The 10,069-nt window shown below is 31.2% G+C and overlaps 1 pseudogene; it reads left to right on the forward strand.

The window, feature by feature from the left end:
* The first annotated feature begins 1,229 nt into the window (after positions 1-1,229).
* On the forward strand, positions 1,230-2,313 carry LOC149890648 (uncharacterized; annotated as a pseudogene).
* The last annotated feature ends 7,756 nt before the right edge of the window (positions 2,314-10,069 follow it).

Here is a 10,069-nt window from a genome sequence, read left to right on the forward strand (position 1 = left end):
TGTGACCGACAATTTATTGGAGTAACTTCCAAAATAGAGCACCAAAAAACTAAAAATTTACTTTGTGCTGTAAAAGGCTTTTCAGTTTTTACCCAAATTGTATTGCATTGCCTGTTAAGACCCTATTTTCATTTGTTGCCAACACAAATAAGTATGTTTATTTTATGTGCCCGGAGAATGGAAACCTTGTGTGTGGGCCTGAACCGAATCTGCAAAAACATATTTTTCATGTTCATAAAAAATCTGAGTACCTTTACGACTCTCAAAAAAAATTACTCATTCAAGATAAAATAGTTGGGATGCAGAACAAAGATGAAATAGATGAAGCCGTAATAAATTTCATTATTCAAGATGGCCGTCCTTTTAACGATTTTCATAAACCTGGTATGCAACGCCTTCTAAACATTCTTGCTCCACTTTACAAACCGCCTCATCGAAAGACAATAGCAAAGCGATTGAGAAAGCAATACTATCAATACAAGAACGATCTTAGAGCTAAACTTAAGTCAGTTACCCATATTGCTCTAGCAATCGATTTGTAGAAAAATAGGGTTGGATCCTATTGGCTTTGTATAACAGCGCATTATTTAACAAACACGTTTAAATACAAATCAAATATAGTTTGCTTTCATAGATTTTACGGAAGACTTACAGCATTCGTACAAAAAGAAATTACTAAACTTGAAATTGATACTAAAGTTATTTCAATAACAACAGACAACGCTGAAGGTATTAAAAAGGCGATGGGATCTATTGCTTTACGGCTTTCATGCGTTTGTCATACTTAAATCTCGTTTTAAATCATGGAATAAAGTTGTGGGCCAAACCATCACAGAACTTATTAGATGGCACATCAGATATCGACGAGGATCTTATTTATTACAATAATTACAATGAAAGCGATATCGAGTCTAATGAAAATATATCGTCGAACGAACACCTTGAAATGCACGATGTAAACAATCAAGTAGAAAATGCGTGTACCTATGAAACGGAAAATATGAGCTCGGATGATGATAAAAGTAGCGAGGAGGAAGAAGCATCAACAGATGAAACTGTTAACCAGTTATTTAACTTTTCATCCATCATTTTACTTAGGTTAAGAAAAACTTTAGCTCTTGTTAAAAAGTCTTCAATATTGCAATCATTTGTTTTTGATGAGGTTAAGAAACAGGAGCTAAAAATAAATAACTTATAATTTTCATGTATGTTGGAACTCAACTTTTTTAATGATTAGTAAGATAATTAAAGCTAAAAATGTTTATAATAAAATTACTACAGATCCTGGTACAATCAATGGGTTGACAGAAAAACAAGTTAGTAAACTCAAGAAACTAAATCTGTTATCAGAAGATTGGAAGTTCCTAGAAATTTTACACTATAATCTTGCGCCATTCTTTAAAGCAACAAAACTTCTCTCTACTAGAAATTTTCCAACACTTTCATCGGCCGAATTTGTCCAAAGTGCCTTAACGAACTTTCTTGAAAATGAATCTTCAGCTAAATGTTGTTTATCGCAATCATCTTCTTTGGTCGAGAAAGGAAACATGTTACGAAGCAATCTTCTCAAGTTTATGAAGGTATACTTTATTGAAAAGATATCTCCAAAATAAAAGTTGCAAATTTTGCTGATATGTTTCTTTGATCCGAGAACTAACAAGTGCCTTACAGAAAAAGAATATCAGGAAGCAGAAAGTAAACTGTTGAAAACATTTTCAAATACAATGCTCGACAATATCCTCGATGGACAACGTCTATAAACACTTGTTTGCAAAATGACTAAAACCAGCCGAGAACTGCTTAGATACAAAATACTATTTGTTTTTAAATTTAGATATATAACTTATGTAAATAATTTTTTAAAGTACAATTATAAAAAGATTTGCATATTGACAAATATTATTAATCATTTGCATTTTTAGAAGAGACAGATTCAGATGTTCGATTCGAACTTCAAGATTCACCTGAACAGTTTGTGAACCACCAAAATGAATTTGCTAAACTTGCAACATTGTGCGGTGTCAATCTATACATAGAAAAAACACAATCAAAGCGAAATATCAAAGAAGAGTTGTCTTTTTTCAATTACGCTTTAAAGCAAAAAAATTGGAAATTAGATGAATTTTGGTACAAATATAAAAAAAATATATTCCAATGTTAGTATCTAGAGCAAGAGTGGTTTGTACTTCGCCTGCTAGCTCGGTAGGGCCAGAATCCTCATTCAGTGTTGCTAACTTTATTCATCGAAAAAAAAGATGTAACATGAGCTCAAGAAACTTACGTTACTTAATGCCACTTAAAGAGAAGATTTGATTAAACTTACTTTAAACCTTGATATTTAATGTAACTCAGAGTGGAAGTTATTCGCTTATATAGTTTGTATTTTGCATTTTTCATATTTTTTATATTTCACTTATGTGGTTTGTACTTTATATTTTTATATTATGATGATGCACGCCTGCACAGAGAGCCTCAAAACATAAAAGTCATGCTCAAAAATAAAAGTCATGCTCAAAAAATAAAAACAATTGGGTTTAGTAGCCCATACATCCGTGTTTCAAAAAATAAAAAAATTGAAATCATCTGGCGACGTCTAAGGAAAAAAAATGACTTTGATTTTTTGGATTTTTTTGTTCCTTGTTTTATCACCCGGACCAAAAAAGACCCACTCAAAAATAAGAAACAAATGATAAAATTTATATTACTATTATTGATATGCATAGTCTAAACATAGAGGCTTTAAAAATAAAAAATTAATGCCATCAGTCAATGTGTAGGAAATCATTGTTACTTTGAACTTGTCAGTCATTTTGACCTTTCTTTTAATGGAAAAGATTTCTTTGATCACCATTTTTTCTTTGAATTTGAATCATTTCTAAACTTAAAACACTGTCGCAAAATAAAAAAACTATTAAAGTAGTGTCTATAATTAAACTTCGGCAAAGGTTGTTTCAAAATACTAAATAAATTCTAATACTAAGGGTTTTTTTTTACAAATTACAATTACACACAGGTTAAGCAAATAAATATTTAAAAATGATTTAATCTCATAATTAAATTTTTGAATCAGTTTAAATAAATCCATAGGTATTTTCTCAGTTGATTTTTTTTTGTCACAAACACTTATTCTAAAGTAGAAAGGTTTCAATGTTCATTAAAGATGCAACAGATATATTTCATCTAAATGTGCTTGCTATTTTATTCAACCACACACCTTTCTAGCCAATTTCCATATTGTGGATGTAATTTTAAATCTTTGTATTCCTTGTCAAGGACGTTTCCAAAGCAGGCTCAAACAACAGCACTGAATTTTTTGAATGCATCAATGATGGCCAAAACTGATGAATCTAGGTTCTCAAGCAGCTGATCTATCACTTCAATATTTTTCAGGAGTTTTTGGCAATCATTGCCAGCAAATTGTCCGCCATGATATAGTTGGATTGTGATGTTGAGTCTTTTTGGCCACTCATCTGCTTCTGGCAATGCTTCTTTTAGTGCTTTGAACAAGTGATTTACTATCCCAATAAGCAGATGAAGTTCCATTGGGGGAATTAGTTCGAAAATGAATTTGCTTGGATCAGCTTTTAGAAGCGGTTTATGGACAACATTGTTGAAAAACTTTGCCCTACTAATTTCACCACCTTTTGAAAGAAAGTCTGTGTAACAATTTTGAAGATCAGACAGCGTCCTGAGCGCACCTTTTTCAGCTAAGTTCTTTGCTTCACTATCACAGTATAGGCATTGATGTGAGCTAGAGTGACATTGCAAACCACATAAAATGTTAGCAACTTTCAAGTCGCAAGAAACCACAAAGTCTTCATTTTCAGGTTGAACAAGTTCAATAAAGTTTTTGATGTTGCTGTAATTCTCATGTAGATCCTCTGCAACTACAATTAGAAATTGCTTTTTAACTCCACTGTCTTTTAGAGATCGAGAGGTGACAATTTTTTTTGAAAGTGGACTGCTTGAATCATCTTCATCATTCATTTTTTGAAGACTTACTGTAAGCTTTAGGAAGCCTCTACCTCCATCAATCCTAACTTTTATGCTTGAAGTTGTCTCTTAAGTGAAATTTCTGCTAGAAAGTCAGAGAGATTTTTGCAGTGAACAACTGTGTACTCTTTGTGTGGGATTTTTCTGCCTGATGATGCAATTGTAGTTGCATCATCAGGCAAGTTGCAACCCTGCTTCATGAAAATTTGCTCGATAGTTTGGCTCAAAAAGAGACAATTTGTAAACAAAATTTAGTATTGTTGCAAGTTTTTTGACTGCAATATTAGACATGCCTGTAGCTTGCTGAATTTGCACCAGGTCTTGAGCACTTAACTTATACTTTTCTGCAGTTGTTGATTTTGAACATGATGCTCCTAAAGACAAATTTTAAAAAACCTTGTTATGAAATGTAATCTTAGAACATCCAAAGGATGTTTTTTAGTCAGCTTCAGCTTACCAATTGGGCAAATCAGGCAGTTACAGTTGGAACCTCTTGTCACAGTCTTGACATTGATAATTTGAAAATTGTAAAGTGTAGGCAACTTGACAGATACTCCTCTTTCAACTCTTCTAAGTTGATTTCTACACGTTTCATACATTCCAGTTAGAACTCTAGAGTCCAAAAAGTCAATGTCTGTTGAAAAAATGTTTTTGAATCTCTCAAAGGCTACACCAGAAACTGGTGAATTGCACTTTTTCTTACATACAACACACACTGTCTTTCTACACTCTTTGTGAGATTTGGCTCTATTGGGCATTTTGAAAGAGTCCAAGTAAAGTTAAAATTACAAAAAATACTTGTTTTCTAAACATAGTAGTAAGGAGAAGACGCATTTACCCTGGGAGACACCCATTTAGGAAGAAGAGGTTCTTTGAAAGGAAAATTTATAAGTAGTTTTTTTTAAGGTTTTATGTGTAAATGTTTATATTATTTAAAAATTAAGGAGGGACACTAAATATAATAAGGGCATGTAAAAACAGATTTTAATAAGGCCACGGCCCTGTTTGCAAATGCTAAAATGTTTAGGAACTACATAAACAATATATTAAAAAAAAACAAACAACTAATAGATAAAACAAACGCTTAACATAAAAAGTCTTCAACTTTATTATTTTAATTCCGTTACGGAAAGAGCACGAACGTTCAACGGCGTTACAGATTTAACAATTTCAATATTTTTTACCTGTGAAAATGAGAAAAATGTTAAAGCGGTTTTTAATGACGATATTTGAGGGATATTTTTGGAATGCTATCTGGTATAAATGAACAAGAAAATTTGTAAAGGGAGATTTTTTGGAGAGATAGCTATTATCATTTTGTCGATATGACAATAGTTATCTCTCCAAAAAATTTATTTATGTTACGAGAAAGCTAAAATGCTGGCCAGTTTTAATGGTTAGGCTCCCCCACACCCCTGCAATTTATGGGGGTGTTTTTTTAATATAAATAGCTTTTCTTTTTTTAAGTTGTACCTAGTAAGTGATATTTTTTGAAGATTTATTTGGCCATAATACTACGGGTTTATAAAATACGTTTCAAATGGAACTCAGTGATATGGTTAATTGCTGGCTTTTTCTTGATTTAGCGATTGATTTTGTTTATGTAATTTTACGTTGTTTATATTCTTAAACAAAAGCAATCAAATCTTATTTGGCCTTTAATTTGCTTTAAAAGTGTCAAACTTTTAGTTGTAATTTGTTTTAAAACACTGACTAGTTTTTTGTTTTCGTTTCAGACTTTTCATACAATTAGAATAAACTGGTCTGCATTTTACAATCATTTTCTAAATTTCGAAATAATATTCAGCGCGGTTCTTGTTAATAGCGTTAAAGTGGTTGTTGTTATTCAGCGTGGTTGATAACAACAACCACGATGACCAAAATGAATATTATTTGGGCGTATAAACCTTTACTAGAAAGTCTATCGGCCTCCGATGCCCCTGACAGAAATTGTTTTTAATCAGATAATTTATACTTGATTAATAATTTTTGCAAAACTTTTTGAAAGATCCATTTCCCACCCTAAACATATTTGATAATGCGTTAAACGAATTATGAAATATGTTTAGGGACGTTAGAGTTGATTTACGGCTTTAATTGAATTTTTTCCAATAACTGAAGTTTTCATAAAAATGGAATAATTTATTTCCTTAATAGAATTTATTTTTTGCGACAGAATTGCTTACTGTCATTATGAGATTTTCACTCTCCGCATAAAAATATACTTTTTTGAAAAATGTATTTTGCACAAATTAATCTTTAAATTGCTTAATAATGTAAAAACAAACGTTGAACTTTCTTCCATTTTTTCTGGTGACAGGAAGCGAAAATTTGCGCCCACCACCACCTACCCCCCTTCCCTTTGGCGGCCGACGCCAGTTAAGAAGTGGAAACCACGGAAGGCAACCTTTTCATCTTTTTGCATACAAAATAACTTTTGACGGCAACCGCCAGTGGTTTTTCACCTTTTGGTTGGCAACCGCCAGTGGTTTTTCACCTTTTGGTTGGCACTCCAAAAAAAATTTCCAGCAGCGGCCGCCAATCGGAAGGTGGAAGCTACTGCAGGTAGAGGCAAAAACATTCTGCCCGCAAAATTATTTTGGGAGGCGGACGGCAATTTTTTGCACCTCCAAAAAGAGCTCGTGTTTCGGCATAATCTTACTTTGCCGCCGAAAGGGATTATTAACGCTGATGCGTTAAGGTGAGTTTCCACTCATCCGTTTTTGCTATGGGAAAGGGAAAGGGATGGGAAAAATTTATCACTTCAGCATGCGCAGTGATTTATTTTCAAAATTAAATTACAAACTGCGCACGCTCACGTGATTAATTTTCCCTTCCCATTCCCTTTTCCGTAGCAAAAAGGGATGAGTGGAAACTCACCTTTATATTACCATAAAAAATAATGTTTGATCAAAAAGCGCAACATAAAGGAAGTTTTCGAAAAAGTGTGCTCCGTCGGAAAAGTGACGTAGTCAAGGATTGGCATGGATAGGAAGCAACCCACCATGTTTATTAAACTTACCCTCAATTTACAAAACCCCTCCACAAAAATGGTCCGCATACATGCAGAATAATTCCTAACATTATAACCCAGAAGTACCTAGAAGCAGGCAATTCTCCTTAACACGCTGTTTTTCTTACCAATCAGTATGTTAAAACAACATAAAATGACTTATTTGATAAAAGTAAATAAAATAATTTACTTTTTACTTACTTACTAAGTAAAGTATAGTGTTTCAATGATAAAAATTTAGATTTACTTGTAATGGTAACTAGTTTTTTTTTCAAATAGTTTTTATGTAAGTTGCCTATATTAATTTTTGTTACTTTTACGCATAAAAGTAATTTCATATTACGATGCAGTATTCTCTTACTTTTAAAAGTAAATATGACTTTTTTTAAATCTTATATTTACGTAAGATCACTTTCAAAAATAATTTACTTTTACATGTAAAAAGTAAATTACATTTCGATACAAACTATTTGTATAAGTATAAATCTGAATTACTTTTTAAAGTAAATTACTTTCACGCGGCTTACTTTTAAAAGTGATTTACAAAAAGTAAGTAACTCTTTTATGTAAACTACTTTTACTTGCAATAAAAAAATAACGCATTTTTAATTAGTTTTTAATAAGTTACACTTTTTTAAAATTAACTTTATGTAAGTAATTTTATATGTAATATAATGTTATTTTTTTTAAAAATGAATTACTTTAGTTTTAAGACTACTTCGCACTGTTGAATCAAGATTATCTTATACTTCATCAAATGAACTTATTTTTAAAAATACTACTCCACCTTACGAAGTGGTTTTAAAAAAGCACGCTATAAATGTAAACTCAATTATCAACCGCAAGTTACCACGACTAAAAATACAAAACGCAAGCGTAACAAATGGTTTAGCCCTCCATTCAGTCATAACTTGGAAACAAAAATAGGAAACCATTTACTTTTAGTTGACCTTCACTTTCCGGTAAATCACAGATAGCACAAAATATTTAATAGAAATTTGCGAAACGTAAAATCCCTCATTAATTCGCACAACCACAAAATTTTATAAAGCCAAAAAAGCAACAAACACCTGCAACTGTATAGCAACAAACACCTGCAACTGTATCACCAGAACCGTTTATCCATTAAACAATCAATGTTTGTTAAGTAATATTGTTTATCAAGCTATTGTGAGTTCCGAAAATCCTGAACACAAAGGAAAAGTTTATTTTGGCATTAGCGAGACACCATTCAAGCTAAGATACGCAAACCATTTAAAATCTTTTAACACGGTTAGGTATAAAAATGATACTGAGTTTTTGAAGGAAATTCGGAACTTCAAAGAAAAAGCCATTACACCTATACTAAAATGGAGATATGTAAAGCGCTGCAACCCTTACAACCACGACCTGTAACCTTTGCGTTCACGAGAAATTTGAAATTTTATCACACAAAGGACACAACCTGCTCAACAACAAAAAAAAAGAGAAATAACATCTAAGTATCGATGTTCTAATAAGTTATTCCTATCATCTTTTGATACTGAAGACTAAACGATTGCGTCTTTTCTTCATTGCGTCAGATTTACTCGTTCTATCGTAAATTTGATTCGGTTTTAAAATGTTTTTTTACGTTTTTAACTTGTAATTAATAGCTGATGATTGCCACAAGCACGTAACTTCAAGTACTATTAAAATGTTGTTTTTCTCCAATTAAATACTATATATATATATATATATATATATATATATATATATATATATATATATATATATATATATATATCTGTTATTTAAATGGAGAAAAACAACATATTAATAGTACTTAAAGTTTCGTGCCTTATGGCAATCATCAGCTATTAATTACAAATTAAAAACGTAAAAAACCGTTAAAATCTTAGAAGGAATATTTAAAGGATTTATTCATAGAGCTTTATCAATTTGCTCTAAAAAATTTTTAAATAAAGAAATCGATTTCCTAATAAATGTGTTTGCTGAAAATGGATACGAAAAGAAGAAATTACAAAACCTTGCAAATATTGTTATAAAAAAACGACACTCAAATAATGAAATAGTTTTATCTAACAACGAAGCAACTATGCCAACTATATCACTACCGTGGATCCCAATATTATCACCAAAACTTCGAAAAATCTTTAGGAAAGCAGGTTACAGGGCAGTCTTTAAATCCAGTGCAAATCTTAAATCTTTGCTAACTTCGCGCAACAAAACAAAACTACCATCAAATAGCCATCCCGGAGTATACCTAATAGAATGCGAGTGTAAACAAAAATACATCGGCGACACAAAAATGAAAATAGCAACAAGAACAAAACAACACCAAAAAAATGTTTTTGAAGAAAAATTAGAACAATCTGCAACTGGCCATCATAAAATTAAATGTTCATGTAATATAAAATGGGATCAAGTAAAGACGCTTAAAGTAGAACCCAAAAAATTTGAGAGAAAAGTTCGAGAGGCAATTGAAATTCAGTTCAACAAATGCGGACTTAAAAATGGAGGTATGAACTTAGATGATGGTCAATATGTAAAAACGCAATTCTGGACGCCATACTTTTTATACCTACGTAATATTAAAGAAGCCCAATTAAAGCGAAGTTTAAAGAAGCCATTAAAAAGTGACATTACCGTTAAAGTTTGTTTGTAATTTAATTTAATTAATAATTTGTAATTAAAGCTGAAGATGCTAGTATCAATAATCTAGCGAAAATTTCTTAGATAAAATAAAAAATTGGTATTGAGAGAATTCGTATTTATTGAAGTACATATATTAAATTTATTTAACTCTCATACAAGATGTCGTCATTTAATATATATATATATATATATATATATATATATATATATATATATATATATATATATATATATTATATGAAGTATTGAAGTTTCATTAAGCCACCTGATAGGTAAATCTGAAGTTTAAAGTTAAGATCAGTATTCGAGTTTCCACCTAATTATTCCTTTCCTTTTATAACTTAAAGTTTGTTAATAATGCACTTGCTTAATTTTCATTGCCAACAATTTCTCAGGATCTAGCGAAAAAAGATAACATCTCTAGAG

This window comes from Hydra viridissima, unplaced genomic scaffold, assembly GCF_058129835.1.
Source record: "Hydra viridissima isolate aposymbiotic clone 2 unplaced genomic scaffold, HvirCarnegie_v1 scaffold_3, whole genome shotgun sequence".
In the NCBI taxonomy this organism is placed as follows: Eukaryota; Metazoa; Cnidaria; class Hydrozoa; order Anthoathecata; family Hydridae; genus Hydra; species Hydra viridissima.